At 37.7% G+C, this 20,997-nt stretch overlaps 1 protein-coding gene across 4 annotated transcripts in view; it reads left to right on the top strand.

The window, feature by feature from the left end:
* The window catches only part of LOC107688684 (ETS-related transcription factor Elf-1-like), a 39,032-nt gene that overhangs the window by 886 nt on the left and 17,149 nt on the right, over positions 1-20,997 (top strand). For 2 of the 4 annotated variants that reach the window (XM_016486412.1, XM_016486409.1), the window contains exon 1: positions 9,061-9,328. The exons of 1 other annotated variant lie outside the window; for it this stretch is intronic. The gene's annotated coding sequence lies outside the window, so the exon portion shown is untranslated. Of the gene's footprint in view, positions 1-9,046; positions 9,329-20,997 lie in introns of those variants that run through there. One more of the 4 variants, XM_016486410.1, reaches the window with a different exon arrangement.

Here is a 20,997-nt window from a genome sequence, read left to right as displayed (position 1 = left end):
TTGTGTAATGTTTCACTACTTGTGACCAGAATCAGAAATTAGCCAAGAATTGGGCAAAAAAATGCCACAAGACTGAATAAAATGTGACCAGTGACCAGACAGTTATGTAAAACATATGATAGCAGATAATTTATTGTGTTGTCATATCTGAATCATGAATTGTTTACAGATTTTTTTTTGGTCTAATAGACATATTTATTTGTAGTAAAAATAAATAACAGTTAAAGGTTAAAGTGACTTGAGCCTCTATTCCAAGACAAATTGCCTATTTCAGACTTTGCTTCTTATAATATGTAGTAATTAGTGACTGTTTCATATTGTGACAGAGTATCAAATCCATCTGCTGGTGCATGTAAATCCATTTGGTGTTTAGTTGTCTTAATTTGTTTTTTTATTTGTGTCCTGATGTCTCACCCATTGTCTAACTGTCTAAATGTTTACATTTTTTGGGATACAAAGCTCCCCTGTGAGACATGCATATTGAAGTATCTGTTTGGCTGCAGTGTTCTCAGCATTCTGGCCATTGGGAGGTGCTGGGGTCAGGTAGTATGCTTGTGTTCTCTTGCTTTGGGAGTTTGTGATATTAGTCAGCTCGTTTCATCCAAAAATGTTATCAGCTGGTTCTGATACCCCCTCCCAGACCTCGCACACCCCAGAGGCCTTTAGAAAGCTGGAAATTCCAGTCTTCTGAAACTAATTATCCTCAATGAGAGGCTCTAACTATACCCCTCGCTTGGTGCTGTCTTGAGTCTTTTCTTTCAGAAAAGTCCTTGGTACTCTCCCTTTTCTTGTTATGACTTTGTGTCTCAGAACTCATGCCCAATGACCCTAATGTGCCTTTGAACTGGATTGCCAGAAGGCACAAAGGAGCTCTCAGGTGCTCTTACTGCCTCTCTTATACAGATGAGGCACCTGGCTTGAGATATGCCAGAATGACAATGAGAGGTATGTGGGAAGTCTCTGTCTAGAGAACACCCCCAGTGTTTGCTCTAGAATATGTGGCCATGACGGTGACTCCCATGTGAATACGAAGCCAAGTCAAGAAAGTTATCCTAGGGCAGATTGACCCAGCTCATTCTACTCTGCTCCCGACTTTGTGTCTTGGCCTGATGGTGTATAGAAAATCACATGAGATATGACTTAATGGGCTGGCTATTGATTTGTCTCCACATTTGAAGACATCAGTCTTTATAAACTCGGTATCCAGGAACTGCATCACCAGGGCATCATCAGCTGAGAGCTTGCTGCAACATGAGCCGCCTCCTTGCAGACAGACTACAAGCATCAGCAAAGATATCTGGAGTGTTCTAGGACAGTCTGCATAATATGACATTTTCTGTGTGTAAGCCTTCACCATTCATTGTCATATGGCTCACAGCATGTGCAGAAAATGGACCGAGTAATTGTCTGTTGGGTAATTCCTCAAAACATTGACAAATCTTTTAAATATGGCTTTCAGTTCTAGAATGCTGACATGAACAAACCAGATGATATGCCTCTGTCATATAATGGGTGGGCAAACGTTAAGTCATTAGGCTTCCACAAGGTGGTGGTGTTCATATAATAAGCTCAACAATAAGGATGGCCTTGGACCAATTCATAGAGCTGTCTTTTGGCCTTTTGGACCAGTGTGACCCTGCCACTGAAATTGATTCATTGATCCTGGACATGAATTTTTATTCCTTCCTTTTAAAGGTTTGGTTTTCTGGGATGCAGTTTCTATAGTCATTGCAAATTCTGTTGGTTTGTCACCAAGATAACGCTATCAAGCTTGCTAACATAAACAGTTAGCAAGCAACAACAGTTACGTTCTGTTGAAAGTGCAAAAACGATATTGAGGTCATTGGTAAAAATGTGTTGAAAACTACAAATGAATCAGCTAGTTTATGAATTTATGGAGTTAAATGAATTATATGTATAATTTCCTGCTTGTTGGATTTTTTTCTTTGTGAAGAGTGGACATGTTAGCAAACTTTAAATATAAATATAAAAATGCTACATATAAAAATATGAAGTGAACTGCTACATAAAAATTAACTGCTACATATACGGGAAGGTGCACCATATTAGTTTAATGGAATTTTGCTTCAGTTCTGAGATTTAGAAGTTAGGGACCATTTGCATTGTTCCTCATATACATTACTGTTGAGAAATAGTTCTTAGTAAAGTAAGAGGGGAAGACATCCTGTTGTCCCACCTATTGTGTTTCCAGAATCAGACAAGTCATTTTGATTTGAAGCTTGTTCCTGACGCATTTCCTTGCTGTTATAGCACAACCGTGTAATTCAGAAAGAAATCTGGCCCTCTGTTTGCTTTCACATTAGATTAATATTTAGGTTAGTGTGTTGTTATGCTACTGTAACCTTGCTGTTCAGATGGCAGCCAAATATGTTTGATTCTCATTAAGTAAGACTGAAGAAAGACAAATATGGAAAGCTTGGGTATTTTTTAGCAGGCACATCTTATTGCTGATGGCTGATGTTGATAAGAGGTGGAAGGTTTGCTCCAGTTTATTACATTAACTGAACTTTTAATATAACTAGAGACCGTTTTATAGGGTGGCTTTAAATGAGATTTTACATTCATGTTTTCAGGTCCCAAAACTTCAAATAACCTCAAATGACATTTTAACATTTGCTTTTTATTAAAAGTCAATGTGTGGAAAAAAGTGATGTGGAATGCTGAGTAAATGTTTTTGAGTGTGTTTAAAATTTAGATGGTCCATTAAAGGGGCAGATGTGACTTAATTCATCCAGCTGATTTACACTTGAGTGTAAAAACGGTCTAATGTGTGAAGTATCACGGCACATTAAATGAGAGTCTGTTAGTACTGTACATCATTGCCAGTGCGTCTCAGTCCAGTAAAATGTTCATTCAGCGAATGTCTCGCTAGACAGGGAGAAAATAAAGCAATCAAAGTAAAAACAATTTTAAAAATACTGTGCCTGTTTGCTTATTTATTTTGTTTATATTTTTAAAGGCATTTGCAGAACAGTTGGTCGCTCCTCCCTCAGGCTTGGATTTAAATAATTTAAATAGACTGAGAGATTAGGTATTCATCTAGCATAATGCTTTCCAGTGTCTGGTCTTCAGAGAGAAAACATACCATTCGACCATTTAAGCTCTAAAACAGACCCCACAACCATCAATAGCAGCTCAGCTTCTGTTGTATTTCACTATAATGTGAGTGAAAGGCACTGGCAGTTTCACAGTCAGAGATAAAAGACAAGTTAGAGTGATAAAGAATTAGGATTTATTTTAAAGAGTGCCAAGTGTCTCAGTGCTTTTATAATGTGTTTTTCTCCACTGCTCTGGTCAATACTCTCCATCCACAGATGTGTGATTTGAACTGTCTGGAATGTTGGCCTTGCTCTTTGTCTAGTGTTTAATTGGTTGAGGTTTTGTGAGGATTATATATTGTCTGGTAAGGGATGGTAACTTTCTTGTGCAGACCAAATAATATTCCCCTCATATCATAAAGAGATAGTGGAGAAGATATTGATGGCTTGACGGCATTGTTACATTTGTGGTGTAAACTCAAATTTTGTTTTCCTGCATACCTGATTGTAGTCATTCTGTTAACTTTATCCAGCACATTTTTTTGTTACATTTTTTGAAGGGACAGACAGTTCACCCAAAAATGAAACCTGTATAACTGATTATTTTTTCTGTTGAACCCAAAAAGAAATATTTGGAATAATCTTGCCCTCCGCTGAAGCTTTTAAATGCCTTTTGTTTATGTGCACTTTTAAAAATAGCACTTATGACATTCTTCAAAATTTCTTGTGTTCCACAGATGAAAGAAAGTTACAGTCATGGCCAGAATTATTGACACCTAATTGGTAAATATGAACAAAGGAACCTGTTTTTTTCACAAAAACCTAACCTTTCATTGAAGTAAAATAAAACACTGAAAATGGGGGGCATTTCAAATGTCATTATGAAATAAACTTTTTTCTCAAATACAAGTTGGCCACAATTATTGACACAACTAGAAATTATTATAAGTAAAATATCTCTAAAGCATATTCCCATTTATATTTACTGTACATTTTTTTAGCACACCAGGGTGACTACAAACATGAATTTGTCCAGCCATGGCTTCCTGTTTCACAGGAATATAAATATGAGGGAACACAAAGGCCAAATTCCCTTAATCAGCCATCACAATGAGAAAAAACAAAGAATATAGTTTTGATGTGCAGCAGAAGATTGTTGAGCTTCACAAAATAGAAAGTGGCTGTAAAAGAACTAAAACAATTCAAATTTCCCATTTCCACCATCAGGGCAATAATTAAGAATTTCCAATCAACCGAAAATGTTATAAATCTGCATTGAAGAGGACGTGTGTCTAAACTGTCTTAATGCAAGGTGTGGAGGATAGTTTGAGTGGCCAAAGACTCTCCAAGGATCACAGCTGGAGAATTGCAGAAAATAGTTGAGTCTCGGGGTCCGAAAGCCTAAAAAATGATCAAACATCACCACATGTTGTTTGGGAGGGTTTCAAGAAAAACAAAATCAAGAAAAGAAAATGCTCTCATCCAAAAACAGACTTCAGCATATTCATTTGCAAAACACTACTGGATCTTCAAACAGGACTGAGATTGAGATTTTTGGCAGCAAACACACAAGATGGGTTTGGTGCACACAGGGGTAAAAAAGTACCCCATGTGTACAAAAAAATATACTGCTATATCTTTAATGTTGTGGGCCTATTTTTCTGCCAGAGGTCCTGGACATCTTGTTTAGATAGATGGCATCATGGATTCTATCAAATACCAAAAGATAAAAAAAATCTAAACCTGACTGTCCATGCTCGTAATCTTATAATGGGTAATGGTTGGATCTTTGATCAGGACAATGATCCAAAAACAAAAATCAACAGAAAAATGGGTCACTGAGCATAAAACGAAGCTTCTGCCATGGCCACCCCAGTCCTCTGAACTAAACCCTATAGAAAATGAGTGGGGTGAACTGAAGAGGAGAAGCACCAGCATGGACCTGTTAATCTGAAGGCTCTGGAGTGACTCTAGATGAGGGAATGGTCTCTGATCTCTTGTCAGGTGTTCTCCAGGTATTATAGGTGAAGATTCAGAGCTGTTATCTTGGCAAATGGAGGTTTCAAAACGTATTGAACAAAAGGGTGTCAACAATTGTGGCCAATGCGTATTTGAGAAAAACATTTATTTCATAATGAGATTGTCCCCCCATTTTAAATTGTTTTATTTCAGTGAAAGGATAGGTTTTTGTGAATTTTTTGAATAAATGATCAAAAGGATTAACAATGCAGATTTATTTTCACAAGCTTCTTTGTTCATATTTACCAAGGGTGTCAGTAATTCTGGCCACGACTGTAGGTTTCTGAACAACTTGAATGAATGTGAGTAAATGATGACATAATTTTCATTTTAAATTTGAATCAAACTGTTCTAACTGTACAGAATTATCAGCTGTTCTGTTTTTATGACAGTCAAGATTGTCTTGCTTAATTCCACCTATTATGGTTTGTTATTACCTAACCAGTAGTTAGAAATGTACAAAATTACAGCGATATCAAATCTTAACTCTGTGGAGCTGAGGGTTCATATATTAAACTTGTAATGGAAGTTTAAATTGCTGGAGGCTTTTTTTTTATTTTCAGTAGGAGTGTCTTTATTTACCTGTTAGAGACGTGGACACTTTATCACATAATGTGGGTCATAGAAGGAATGACTCAGCACCTTAGTGCAGTAACGGAATTTCCTTTGAAACTCCCCCTATCCCACTTCACATCCACTCATTTCTTACTGAGGTCAGGAATGTTGTTTCTGTTCATAATCCCACATCTCTTGTCATTCTTAGCTGACGGGATTTCTCAAGGTTGACCAGATGTAATCTTTTGGTCCACATTCGTTTTTACAAAAGCTGTTACTTGGAATCCTGAGGATTGTGGCGTGGCATTCAATTAACCTTTACTTTGTCAGTGTATTGAAGCATGTAATGAACTGAATTCTGGTCACCAAGGACTTTAGAAGGTCATGTTTGTGGTGAAAATAGTTGGTAAAGCTCATTTAAAGCCAGCAAAACCTTGTTTTTCATGCACATACAGGCATGTTTATGTCCATTTATAGCCATAATTCTTACAAGATACCAGATTTTAGCATCTTCCTCATATATTGACTTCATGGTCCTTCTGTCTGGATTTAATTAGAATGCTTCACTGGCTTTTTCTCTTGCCCCTTGGTCCTTTGAGGACGGCCCTTAACCAGGATGCTACGGAGGGAGGGCTTTTCTTTGTGCACAAAGCCTCTTGAAGCAGTCACCACCTGACCTCAGTTTCTCACAAACAACACGACCAGCCCTGAGAAGTGCTTTGTCTTTGTCGATTATCTCAAGGCTATGCCTATTTTTGGATCTGTTCTAATATGTCACTGTTTTCCATCTCACAGTGATGCAAGTAATATTATAAAGGCCACTGTGGAGTTCCGTTGCATCACCGATAATAAGACATTTACAAATTACTTAATGATCTCACTACAAACTATAAAGATTTCATATCAAGACAGAACATGTCAGTTGGCTAGAGTAAATTGACTTTAACCTAGGAATGAGTGTACATTAGCATTCCTGAGAGCACTGAAGCCACAGTTATATTTTTATGTCAGCAATTCATTTGAAGTAAATTTATAGGAGGGGGCAAAAAAAAAAAAAGATCTACTCCGGATATGGGCAAAACCAAAGTGTGCCATCTACATTTTAAAACAGACACACAGCAGAAAATGAGGCCTTCTTGTGGCTCAGCTGTGTTTAGCTTGGACTATGCAGCGCTAGTAAAGGCGAGTGGGCTGGTTTTATTTTTAGGCTGTATAGGAAAGGTGTGTCTTTGTGAGCACTTTGTGAGCAAAGGCATGTGATCAGGGCAACTGAATTCTCTCAACTCTCTCTGAAGAGCAAAATTGTTTTGCTTCATTTCTTTTGCTCTTTACTTATATTGTAGTTTGAATTAAATTACTCACACTGCATAATTTATCCAAGGTTACAAACATAAAAATATTATATTATATTATAATATATTATATTATATTGATCTATGCCTTAAACATCTAATCTGACTAAGTAGATAATGACATTTTCTAGTGTATTTTGTTTCCATTGAGGCAAATATGACCTGTTGATCTATTATTTCATACATACAAGCAAAACAGCCAATTTAAATGTGTTTTAACAAACAATTTTACTGTTATTATGATTATTATTTTACTATGCATTATGTATTTGTTGGGTGCTCTTCCTTTTCTAGGGAAACACAAATATTATATGCAAATCTCATCTCTTTGTGCAATTATTTCAGTGATGTGGAGCCTGTTGGACTTGTTTGATGTGCCCCACTTGATGTCACAGACGGTTTATATATCATTGCTTCATGTCATATGTGTTGTTGGCATAGAGGGGCAGGTGCTCGCCGCGTGTTTACACACTTTCCATGACCTTCTCAGTGCTAAATTGAACATAATACCCAGCACTCCATGCAATGGTGTATATTTTTCTCCATTTTCTTACCTTTTCTGCTTTCTTGTAATCCTCTTTAGTCTGTAAAGGATGATGTGTATGCAATACATACATACATACACTATGGCTTCATATTCTTAAGCAAGCTGAGAGCACACCCACTAGACTGAAGGTTGCCCAAGAGGCCGGATTGCTTTTTTTACTCCCCAACAGTTCATTGGTACAGTTAAGGTTTTCTCAGAAAGAGGCAGGTAGTTGCCGGTAAGCCCTAACGTAACTGGCGCTGTAGTTGGCAAAGTGTCAATTAAGTGACCGTTTGTCTGTTTAGAGTGAATTCACTGTCTCATTTATTTGTCTAAATGGTGCGTTAACAAAACCCACTGCATTTCAGCGCTTTAACTTGCCACAGACCCTGGCCTCCTGTTTGTCAGCTGGATTGTCTCAGATAAAAATGCTTGACAAGGGTTATGGCTCCATATGCACAAAGATAGGGTGAAGAAACCTAATGGCAGATTGACATTAATTTGGTATCTTGGTCTCTTCAATAGGGGTGTTTGACACAGAGGATTCATTCTCATGTTGTCCCAATCCTATAAAACTTTCTTTCTTCTGTGGAACGTAAAATATATTTAGAAAAATGTGTTGCTGTTTATTTGTGCAATTCATTGTGGTTTTGGAACCCATTGAGTTTCATTGTATGGTCAAAAACTCTTCTTCAGTTCTTCAAAATATATATTTTTTGTGTTCCGCAGAAGAAATTCATACAGGTTTGGAACAACATAAGGGTGAGTAAATGATGGCAGCATTTTAATTTTTGGGTGAACTAACACTTTAATGCTGAAATATTGGAATACAGCTGAACCAAGCAGCAGAGTCACATTTTGTATTTTCCCTTTGGTTGTAAGAACGTGGTGATGTAGAAATCAGTGGTAGGGCCTCTGATGAATTGGAAGTGTTTCTTGTCGGTGTTCTTTTCTACAGTACAACCAGGTGGGGCGGCTCTTCCAGTTTTATAACGCATGGCCTTTTTCATGCCTCATATCAAACATAAAGCCTGCTTTATGGGGTGTCATATAGCCTCTAGGGCCACTCCCATTTCACCTTCTCAAATATAAAAGCTCTGGCACCACTCAAAACAAGAACTACAGAGAGATCTAGTCAGTTGGTATGGATTTAGCTTTTGCTCTCCTTGAAACATCTCGTCTTGAAAGAGCATTTCATCTGGGTAAAATTCCCCGAGCCTGCTTTACTCTTGCCACGTCTACATCGAGTAGATGAAAACCTTTACTCTCTTACCCAGTCTTGGGTTACCCGTCTCACATAGCTCAAGGTGTAGTCTGATTGTTACTTTGTCCAGGTTTCCCCTCCCCCACTGCACTCGCTAGCCAATCGAACAGCTTGAGCTCACCTGAATGCGTTTGCATATTAGCTCTGCCCTTGCAGCTGATTGGCCCCATGCTGAAGTTCTGTTTTACAGCCTGTCTGTCAGTGGTTACTTGGGGGATGAGTCACAGTGAGAGAGATTTGCTTTGCTGTACTTCTTTTTTTTAAAGATTTCAACCCGCTGCCATTGCCCTCCCCTACTCTGTTCTCATTTTCGCTCTATCTACCACTAAAGTGAGTGGGAGATGCAGAGGGCAGGTCAGCGTTCAACACCTTGAACATGCCATTCGATTCGCTTTAGACACACCCTTGGATTATAATTGTTTTTTTACTCCTGTCAACATAATCTATCTCTCTTTTTTTAAGATTATTTCTTTTTATCTCATATTTTTCCAAGACTTTGATAAGTTTTCCACCATAACCATGGAGTTTGACATGAAACCCCTGAACCTTTAAGGTTAGTGACCATTTTGTATCTTTTTGATGTAATAGTATGCACTTGTAGATCTGCTAGCACCAAGTATCTGTTGTCTGCATTCTTAACTTTGTAAGCATTATTTGTTGTTTATTACATATATACCCGCATATGCAACATAGATTGTGTTTATTATGAAGTTACATTGTCTGATTTTTTTAGGTCAACATTTAACCACAGTATTTATATACAGCCTATATTACGATACAGCTAAGCAGTTAAATATCTGTGGGTTTGGTTTACATTTAATAATCACCTATTGGTCGCATGATTGACAATTATATAATAAATTGCTGCAGATGTGTTCAAAAACAGGTTTAGCGCCATTTTTGCACCATTTTTGCAGTCATGCAAATCTAACAAAATGTATTTATTACATAATGTGTGGTATTTAAAAGTTTATAGTGACATGTTTTGCAAAGTATCATTACCTTATATGGGTACCGAGAATGAGGTAGGCAATCATGTTTTTTAAGTCTATTGACCAAGCCCATACGACAGTTAGAGTGGGTTGCAGTGTCAAATGAATCTTTTCGATTACATCTTTGCCTGTTTTAGCTATATGCTTACAAAGTTGCCAACGACGCACAGTGCATACAAATAACCTTAGCGCCAATGTGCTTTTTGTTCACGTAAGTGATGGTTTTGCTGTTAAAGTGTGTCATTGATTCCATTACGTGGGCTTGTAGATTTCAGTTTGATTTTAGACTGGCTTATCAGGCTTCATCATTGCCATCAAACCTGGTCTGAATGTTACTCATCCTGTTCTGCTAAAAAACCTCAGTATTTAATTGAGAGGAGAGTGATAAACGACTCTGTCCCTGAGCACCTTTTTTTCCTCTTTCTCTTTTTTTAAGATATAACCCTCACAGAACGTCATTTTGCCTAAATTTACCACGTGTAATAATGCCTGACACCATACTAACTATAGTAACTTGTGTCATCTCCATGGCATGCGCTGAGACTAGCCTTTAAGTAGCAGGGCAACCAGTCTTGTAGAGAAAACAGTACTTTTTTTGACATGATTATGTTCAAGCATGTGGCCAAGAGTGATGTTGAAAGAGTTTTAGGCAAATTAATATCTTGGTTGAAGTTACAGACTGTCACATGGGCATTATCTTTAAGGTAATGCCATTGCTTGTACCATAAAATTCATGTTTTGGTAATATTCCAGTTCATGTTTTTCAGGTCTTTTGAAATGTAACTAATATCATATTAAGCTTCTTATATGCATTATTTTTAATGTAAAAACAGTACAAAGTACATTTGACTTTTAAAACATCCTTTCAGTTCAATCAAATTCACATGTGGAAGTGTTTTGGTGGAGGTCATAAAACTTAGACTTCTAGGAAATTTTCCCCCACCCAACACATGCTATGTCATATGACCTCAGGTGTTCAGGGCGATATCAGATTTTACTTTAACAGCCTTCTTATCTTGTCAGACCCCCTGTTAGGCTGGAGATACCAACGCCACTCACACCATTATGCCCCCACCCGGCCGTCCCTGATTTGTATTGTAAATGAGCCAGGTCACCTGGAGTTGGCTAGTAGTCAAACACAGGCCTCTTTGCTATGGATTGCTTTGTTTGGGGCTTCTCTTCAGGCCTGAGTTTCTGTCACAGTGACGCTGGTAGTGTCAGGTTGGCTCTTCACATAAAACAGTGTCAACAAGTCCCTGCTTGTAATTGGATCATTAAGGCCTGCTGAGAAGGAGGGGTGGACCAAACTGATATAGCTGGTCTAGCGTGGAGAACAGAAGAGGGCTGGGCTTGAGAAAGAATATTTGTCCTCTTCCTGTCATAGCATTGTCTGATGGTTTGAGAGCTGTTGCTGAGACTCATATGGCAGACTATAGTTTGTTATCTTTTAGTTCTTTCAGTGATTTAAGTTTTTGAAATTAGTTTTAACATGGTAGATTGAAGAACCTGCTGGATTGGTTGCTAACTGGAGGTTTTGAGGACATCTCTGCGGTTTCTTTGTCCATGGCACGTCATATTTGCCCTTTGAGGATTCTTGAACTAAGTTTTTAGAGAGATCGTAGCACTATGATAATTGAGAAAGTGCAGTTATCATCATTGAGCTAGTTTGTCAATATAACAAAACTCTTAATAAATGTTCGTCAAGCTGACTGAAGCTGACTTCATTTTAAATGAAGCTGACTTCATTTTAAATATAATCTAATGTGACCATGACTCCAGTATGCAAAAAACACAAACTATTTATAAGTGAAAAGTTTTATGAGATCACCATATGAGACAACAATGATTTCGCCGTTGGGTATGTTTGAATTTTTACTTAAAGCAGTTGTGTATTTATAAAATAGCCCAGGTAGTCATTCCTTTGTCGATATGTTGTTGACTGCTCGGGCAGATTTGCATCACGTTTTCATATAGCTCTCCCCATTTCCATTGAGCAACACACATTCTCAGTGTCGAAACTGTCTTGATTCCTGAAACAAGCTCAGACTGGCATGCCTTGGTTCTCAGGTACTAGATATAGGCTACTGACAGATTCGCTATCACAGATGATTACATAATAGATTATTCAGTATCAACTTGAAGAAAATGAGAGAATATTGAGAAGTTCAGTTCTTTTGTATTTGACCCTAGCAAAGAACTAGATATAATATTTTATTTTTGTCCAAAACATATATAACATCATGGTTTAAGAAAGAAAGCGGAACAAATGGTCAGTCAGTTTAGCCAAAAGAAACACCATGGCCTTGGTATAATAAGGAAGAGTGGCCTGCAATCTCTTCTTGGAAATGCCCTTTTGTTGAAGTTGATGACTCCCACCCACCTGCTACCCCCGTTTTGTTTTTTCTCCAGCTTTGGTGGGCGATGTTCCACTGAAACTACCCACTGAATGGGTTCTTTCTGTTGTTCTAGTGTTGAGACTGTCCATTTACATCCTATTTCCCAGGGCATAGACTATACCAGGTTTTACTTTGGTCATAAAATATAACCAAATAGTAGATGCCTTTATAGTAAGAACATTAATTGATTGAGAATCTAGAAGGCATTTCTACAGAAACTTTCAGATCCACATAGATGCCAACAGAAGAGAATTTCTAAAGTTGAGGACTTTGTTGAAAATATTGTTGAAAGTTAGAATGACTAAATGTTTTTTTTTTAATCATCAAATGTGTCTTTTTATTATTCAAGCATGTTGGCGTCAAAAAATGAATATCACTTTACTCATTATTGTTGTATCTCACCAGAGATGAGCTACACGTCACATGTTCACAGATGACTGATATCAGACCGCTTCCCATGTAAAACACACAAATTAGTCTTTTTGCTTAGAGTGTATTCACTAAATTAGTCACAAAAGCATCACATAGTCAAGCATTTCATGACAAAGGGCTACAAAATAACTAAACAACCAAAAGCACCCATTTAAAGACTGTATTGAAATCAATCTTATGAAACCATTCATTGCAAACACCGTGTTTTCCAGAACTCCTTTCTTTTGTTAAAGCAGTTGCAAGTTCCTCTTTTGATAGAAGGGCCTCTGTCTGTTTGTAACCTGCTGTACTGCCACTCTTGAGTCAATTCAGCTGCCTGGCGTTCTCATTTAAGAGGAATTCCAGACTCAAAGCGACATGGTTGACATATTCCCATTTGCGCCATGCAATAAAAACGTTTACTGCTGACACCAGTTTAGTGTTGAGTATCGGAATCCTGGATGCTTGGGCCCAGACATTAAGTTTGAAAAGTTGTTTTCATCTAGAGCTTTATGTATGTATGTGTGTGTTGCTAACAAGTACTTAGGAGATCGACCAGATGAGGACAAGTGCTTACCTCCCATAACTACAGAGAAGGGGCAGCCCCTGTGTCTAATTTTCTAGTCTGTCTTGTAAACAACGAATACACAGGTCAGACATGTGACTGGTTATCGTCATGACAATTCAGTGCTTTTCATAGGAACAGCTCAGGGCAGATACCAGCCTTGAAATGCAATTACATGCAATTCAGGCTCACAAAGACTCCGAAAACAAAGAGCATCACAGTTTAAAAGTTGTGAATAGAAGCGACCATTTCGCAAGCTCTAAAGCAACACGTGTGGTGACCAGCTAAGCGAGTATCTAGCATTTTAGAGAAACGCATGCAGGCTTTGAACAAGCTGTGGGCGGTTGCGTTTGACAGAACATTAAACCACAAGTCACAGCTCTAAAAAGACTTGCTAATGAAAATGTGTTCGTTTCTGATGGTTTAATGTGAGGCTTTTTTTCCTGAGTTTTAAAATTAGGATCTGTGGTCATGATATGAACTATGGTTCGTGTGTACAGCATCGTATCATCAATGAATGATGCTCAAGCTGTTGCAAATGTCCAAGCACAGATATTTGTATACATTTAATATTTTCTTTAGGAGATATAAACTGAATAAAAAAAAAAAATGGCATCTTTGAGGCTAGTTTATTGATACAACATTTAAATGACAATGGCTAAGGTTCATGAAAGTTGGTGGTGCAGTGTAATTGGATGGTTAATAGGTCCAAATGTGTCCAGTGTAGGAACACAGCGTCCTCAGTTAGTCACCCTTTACATCAGCCAGAGAAAAGTTTACTCACAAATTCTGTAGTTACATCACAAACTATGGGGGTGACTAAATATTTTTTTGTAAGCTGACTAAAATAATCCCTTAAAAACCTGAAAATGTGTTTAACTGAGTGGGGTTGGAAGGTGTTTGCAGTAGTATCATATTTTAGCTGTGGAAAATTGAAATCCCAGAACCCTGGAGACCCATGGAAACTCTTCAGACCTGAGGGTGTCGTTTACCACCCCCACATCCAAAAAGTTGTGTTTACAGCATTAATTTAAGGGCAGTTATTGTTTAAAGGTTTTTAGTATTATAAAAATGAGTTTTTTAGTGACTTGTCCTTGTATATGTGTATATATTTCCTATTAGTATAGTGTTAAAACAGTTCAATCCAGAACTTTTGAGATGATTCTATAACGTAAAACTCATGGAAGTTCTGTATGGCCAGTCATTTGGACACTTTTTAAAAATAATTTGCACTTTTGTAAGATCTTAAATTAAAAGGCTCTTTGCCATATGACAGTGGGTTTGCTATGAGGATGCCAGTTTGTTTCAGTTCAGGCCACATTTTGACCTAATTGTTTGAAAAATAACACTATTCACTGGTTACTGTCAGTTGAAATGGAAACTTATTTGGTATGATATTCAAAATAACCTTCTGGCAGAAGTGTTTGAAATTGTAGTTTGTTAAAATAAACTGACATTAATAGGCCATGTGCTTCTCGTCTGCGCTTGTTTACATCAGAGTGCGCACGCGTCTTTCACGCAGCATACAGCTAATAATTATTTGTTTTTATGTTCACAATTTATGTACACACACTTAAAAATGTTATACACATTATATCTTGTTTTCTGGCTTTATTTTTCATGCTTAAATGTCAGCTACTCTTTGTATCTGTGTCATATCACTCAACATGCTATAGGTCACCTCACAACCTGTTTCTTAGCAACAGCCAATCCTTGTTTACATTTTCATTGTGAGTCTCATTTAGTGTTCACAGTCCTCAAGAGATATTCTGTCTATTGCATACACACAAATTCGTGCCTTGTTATTGGTACCTTGTAGTGAGCCCAAATGCTAAGTATCAGATTCTGCTGATTTGATGGATAACCATGCTTTCACTATGTTTCACTCGTTTGTTTGTTTGTTTTGTAGTTCTCAGCTCACTTCAGGATATTGTCACTATCTGCTTAAGTAGATTTGAGATGATAACTACTTCTTTTTAAGCTCCTTCATTTACAGCCTCACATATTATTGTTGGCTTTTCTCATCTTGTTGCTATCATGAGCAAACGATGGCACTGCAGAGGCTAGCGTTCCTTCTCAAATATTGACCCGAATAAAACCCAACCACCAGCATCTGCATCTCGCCTCCTCACGAATCGTCAAACAACGACAACAAAATGGCAACACATGATTTCTCTCCCATTACTGATCTCTGAAAGTCATTAGAGCTATTCTTTATCACTCCATTCCTCTCTGGTTTCTTGTATTGAGAGATTTGAATGGAGGGATGGGGGAAGGGGAGCGTTATTTTATTGTGATGTGTTTTTATTGTGGTGGTGTTTGCTTTGCGCTGTTTTTTTTTTTTCTGCAGGTTATGAGTTGCGCAGGTAAAGCCCAGGCACACATTCACAACAGCTCATTCAAACATGTCCAGCAGTAAATGAGTACCGCATCAAGAGTAAATGCTGTCCATGCAGTTAAAGGGGTCATATGATGCGATTTTAAATTTTTCCTTTCTCTTTGAAGTGATACAAGCTCTTGAATGAATGAATGAATGAATAACCTTAAACTGCATAAACACATTTCATTACACCAAATACACAAAATAATGTTCTTTTTAGCAACATCATATGACCCCTTTAAGAAAATGATTGATGTATGTACTATATCTCATAACATTGAGAACACAATTCTGGTTCAGCACCTGAAAATGTGACTTTTGCAACAGTAGCTGAAGAGTTGGATTATGGGTTGAAAAATTATATGCAATTAGGCTGCAGTCAGTAGTTGGTAAAAAGAGAGGTCCTCCTGTATACCCTCCCCATGGGTTTTATTAGCCAGCATGGATCTGAAAGCTGTCTAAACATATCACTTACAGTACTGTGGACTCATCAGCCTCTCGCAGAATAATAACAGCTTGTATTACCACATTTAGAGTGAATGGACTTATGAACAATACCACAACATATTGGTAAGAGTAGTAAGTTTGGAAGTTTAATAAACCAGTGCCTTTTTGTAGATAAGATGTGAATCGTCTGGTTGGATTATGTGTTAATTTCAGCTCTGGGTATATACTGGGTCTCATTTCATAATGAAGAGTCTGTTAAGTCCCAGTTATTTCTTAACGTGCTTATTACTGAATATAGATTGACTTTTTTACTTAGTCTGCAGCTTTATCCCATTTAACTGATATGTAATCACTTTATGGAAATGTAAGTGACCTCCTTTCATGTTGCAGCCATCTTACATATTGTCATAGTCGAGACCACATGACCTGACTAGAAATGAAAACTACGCCACATATTGCACAAGGCCCCTGCAGCTCCACAGGGCCAAAGGCAAACCTTACATAACTTATGATAAATGCTTTGAATGTCAGTTATTTTGGGCCAATTATGTGAGCTATAAAGTATTTTATGATGCATTATATTCGAGGAGTGCCAGCCCCTCAGCTAGGAGTGTATGACTTAGTATGACTAGTTTTAGAGCCTGATGATTGTATCAGACAGATATGGGTTGCTCCAATTACATGTTAATTCAGGTGTATTTAGGAAAATGACGTCAATCAGTTTTAGATGCAAGTTCTTAGGTGTGACTTTGTGTGTGTGTGTGTGTGTGTGTGTGTGTGTGAAATAGAGCAGTATTCAGAAGCTTGCTATTGCTGTTCCTCTACGTTGCATCTAAAAATACAACAAATAAAATGTCTTAAAATAATATCAATACTAAATACCTAAGTTAAGTTTAGATGAAGGTTAGGTTTGGATGAAGGTTTAAATGCTAGTTTTAAATGTCAAAATATTTTGAAGGATCTAGAACGATCCTAATAGTGAAACTTTTGGCCATGTGGACAACTCACGCAGTTTGTGTCCAGACCTGTTTGGAATGCTATTTCCATTTAAAAGCCAGCTTCAGTTTCTTTGTACCCCTAGCTTGTAGATGTTTAGCTAAACATCTACAAGCTAGAGTGTATGATTTCAGGCAAGAGATTTGATTCTCACGTATGCTTTTTGTTCTGCAAGGCCTTGAGCGCCCAGAAAGGAACTTAAAATATACTAAAGTGCAGTTAGTTTCTCTTTCAATGAGTGAAGTAAAAAGTAAACTTTGAATTTTACTGCTTTACAGTTAGCAAAAACCTTGTGATGCTTATGGGCTTATCAAAGGTAGAATGCAAGCCGTGTCGTCACTGGCTGTTTAGGGTTCCCAGAATTTTATTTAGAATTGTGAGGGTGCAAGGCAGGCGTGTTTTGCTGCTGTATTCAGGGTGCATTTTTCCCTCCTTGTGCAGACATATGCTGTGACATGTTGGTATTGGTATGAGTGTAAACACATCGGGGATGGGTGAGTCAAGATGGCGGGGGTGGCGCTATTTCACAACATTGCATATGTCGCCATAGACGAAAGCATGGTAAATACAGTCTCAGGAGAGCTGGAACATCCCCATTTATCAAAGGCGGCATTATCAGTGAACAAGCCTTGATTTCTACCAGGTTCAGTAGTACTGGCATTGAATTCAGTGTGTATATTGAAGTTAGTTGACTTTTATTCACTCAAGTGTGAGATAGACGTTCTAGATATTGTTTTAGAACCTGAATCATTCATAGAGTAAAACAGTAAGAGCTTTTTAGCAAAGATTGAGGTTTTATGCTTGATGTGTTACAGATTTTACAGAATATAAACATGGTCAGATGATTGTGAGTGAGAGGGAGGTGCAAACACTTAGGCTTGAAGTCAGTATCGGGCTGAAAGCCCTGAGCTTCTCCAGTCTTGTCATGCTCTGAATTGTTCCTGCATATAAGTCAAAACATTTAGTCTTTGTACCGAAATATCTGAAATGTTTTTCATATTGCATATGCAGCTGGAGGCAGCGCAGATACTGTGCAAAGATCCTAACAATTAGATTCTGGAAGGTTCTTCAGCCAGCACGTCATATTGAAACAGCTGTATGCGTTTACAGTACATACAATCAGCGCTGTTAATTTACCATAAGATATCATTTTCCCAATCAAAAACCTAATATTAGATTTTTTTTATTGGCATTAATATTTGATATTTAGTTGTGCATGCTTATTTTCTCTATTTTTACATTGACGTTACCTTTTTCCATCATCTAACACTCACTTAAACTTAAGAAACCTAAAAAAAACTGTCAATATCAATTTTTCTACATTTTTTACATTGTAATGTTGTGATGCCTAAATTCATTTGTAGTATCATAATAACTGATTTTAGTTTTTTGTGTTTTATTTTTGAACTTATCTAGACAAAGTATTTAATTTTAATATCAGCCATTTGTCTATTATCAGCCATAACATGAAAAGTATTATCCGGTTGGTGGTATCGAACAGAATTTTAACATTAGCGCATCCCTAATATCATTCCAGTGCCACTATGCCATTTTGCAAATACTGGCAGTTGTAGGTGACAGAATTTGAAATGGATAACTTTTACATTTTGGGCCTCAAAGTTTGAAGTGCAACACAAACTTTTGTCTTTTTTAGCCCCTGTGGCAATTTCCTGTCCTGTTTTCACAAGTCTGACGTGTCTTCCTATCTGTGGTGTGCGGCCTGTTGCCACATAGTAGAAACAGATCACGGGGAAGAACATTTTTAACATTTTGTAGCACACACCATGTGTTTTTTAAGAAGTTCATCAGTTCGGGTCAGCTCGCAACTGGTAAGATATAATCTGCTTACATTTTTAAACATCAGCCCTTCTATTGCCGATCAGCATCTGTACAAATGCCTGAGGACACAACATTCACATAGAGGAAATAGCTAAGCGTTTAGTAGCAGGAGATGAACCCTGAGAGTGAGATGTGTGAGAGAGGAAGTGAGTAAGGGTGCACCAAGTTCTGTTCCTCATGTTGTTTTCTCAGTAATTAACCCCAGTCTGCAACACCCATACTACATGGAAGTTAGTCTGTAAAACAGTCGGTTTCTTTTTTGGCTTAAAGTCATTAAATGTATGTATTTTTAAATCATGAGATTGCCGTTGTGTTTGTGAGGTCTTGATTTGATGATTTTAGTTGATAATACCATGTCTGATTGTGCGTGTGGTGGTATCAGCACAGTAGAATGATATCTGAGATGATATCTGGGATGATAAGTGAAGCTTTTTGAAGGTGTCTGAAGATGCGTTTTTAGAATTCTGAGAACCAGACTTGTTTTGTTCTTCTCAGAAGCAAACAACTGAAGGGTGGCATGATCTGAGGGTGATGAAGAGGGGGTTTAGTGTAAAAGTAGGGGGCCTTTAGAATCTTTTTTGTGCACAAATGATACAAATTTTGTGTAAGATGTGTGCCATGCTGGTATTGTTAATACAAAATGATTTTTTGTTTTACATTTTCTAATAGTGGTTACCAACTAAATATAAATATTTGACATTCAAACATGTCGAAAACACAAAAAAGTGAGAAATACAGAGTCTAAGAGGAAGGGGAAGAAGTTTCCACTCTCAAAATGAGAGAGAAGTGTTCACTTGTTTGTGGTCTAACAGTCAGGAAGTAGCAGAAACCGACTGCTCAGTGATGCATTTCCTGTCACTGCAAGATTCACAGGTCAGTTGTGGCTGTTCTCTTTCCTTTTGCATTTATCTTTCTTGAGTTTTAGGGTTCCTTTACCGTGGCTTAAAGTTTGACCAACTGGTAACTATTTTCATAGGGTAGGTTGTATAATATAAACTTGTAGCACAAGCTAAACTGAACAAAAGGTGGTTGTCGGACATTTTAAAATTCAATTTAAATAATCTTAAAATAGTTTGGAAAACCATCAATCACATTTCCATAAGGGTGGATGCTCTTTGTCATCTCCTCAAACAAGTTTTCATCTGGCAAAGATGAACACAACTGGTTTTAAACAAGCGTCTTTAGACCCCTAAGGAGTTTAGTGGCAGGGATTTTGCCCTCACCTGGCCTCAGTCTCACCTCCCTAGCCTTTAATGTTCGGAGAGCTGAGCTCTAGGCTCAAAGATAACAGCTCCTGTCTCAGGTGGGTGTGGACTAGACCTAGACTTTTTCTAGCACCTCGAGGCGTAGTGGAAAAGTACAAGACTTGCAAGATGAGATTAAATTTGCTTCATCTTCTGCAAAGGTAGCAGAAGGTAAAGCCTTTCTTCTCTCTCGGTTTTAGTGGTTCTCGAAGTAACGTGTTTGTCTCTCTCCCCCCTTCTTTTTTCTTTTGCCTTCATCCCCCTTCCTTCACAAAGGTTGCTCTAGTTTTTATCATGGCCTTTTTTTTTAATCTTACCTGGCTTATGCTTTTATCCTCAAAACACTTTTTTTGGATCTGACTGTATTAGATAGACACTGAATTCTCGACTACGTTGTGTTGTTGTAGACTGATGTGGCAGTGGGAGTTGCTTGGATGCTAGTCTCATTAATTGCAGTCTCTCTTGTTCTGTTGAATTAGCAAACATTCGCCTCACAGGCCCTTGACCTTTCTCCCTAATGTATAATGCACTCTTCTGCACTTCTGTGACCAACAAAGGGGTGTGTGATGGTGATACTTTCACATCACTTTAAGAGGAAGGGAAAGAAAAGATAGTCTTAGTCTTAGACTTAGTCTTTCTGCAGTACTCATTTTGGTACCTTCGCTTTTTTTACTGACAAGTAGCTGGTTTCGGATGTGCATATTCGGACGCTCATCCGTAATTGCACACATGCTTGGGTAAAGAACATTTGCGTTAATGCGAATGCGTATGTGAACAGTCCAATGCACATTTTGGAAATAATGGTCATCTTGGTGAGATATATAAATGTGTATATAATTGGTTACATCTAATTTGACTGTCAACATGTGGGACAATAAATTGGAAAATTTGTCAAAAGGAAAATTATATTAATAGAAAAAAGAGAAAACCAATCATTGCCCTTAAATGATTT

The sequence above is a fragment of the Sinocyclocheilus anshuiensis genome, unplaced genomic scaffold (genome assembly GCF_001515605.1).
Source record: "Sinocyclocheilus anshuiensis isolate Anshui unplaced genomic scaffold, SAMN03320099.WGS_v1.1 scaffold581, whole genome shotgun sequence".
Classification (NCBI taxonomy): domain Eukaryota; kingdom Metazoa; phylum Chordata; class Actinopteri; order Cypriniformes; family Cyprinidae; genus Sinocyclocheilus; species Sinocyclocheilus anshuiensis.
This window is presented reverse-complemented; position numbering and strand designations above follow the sequence as displayed.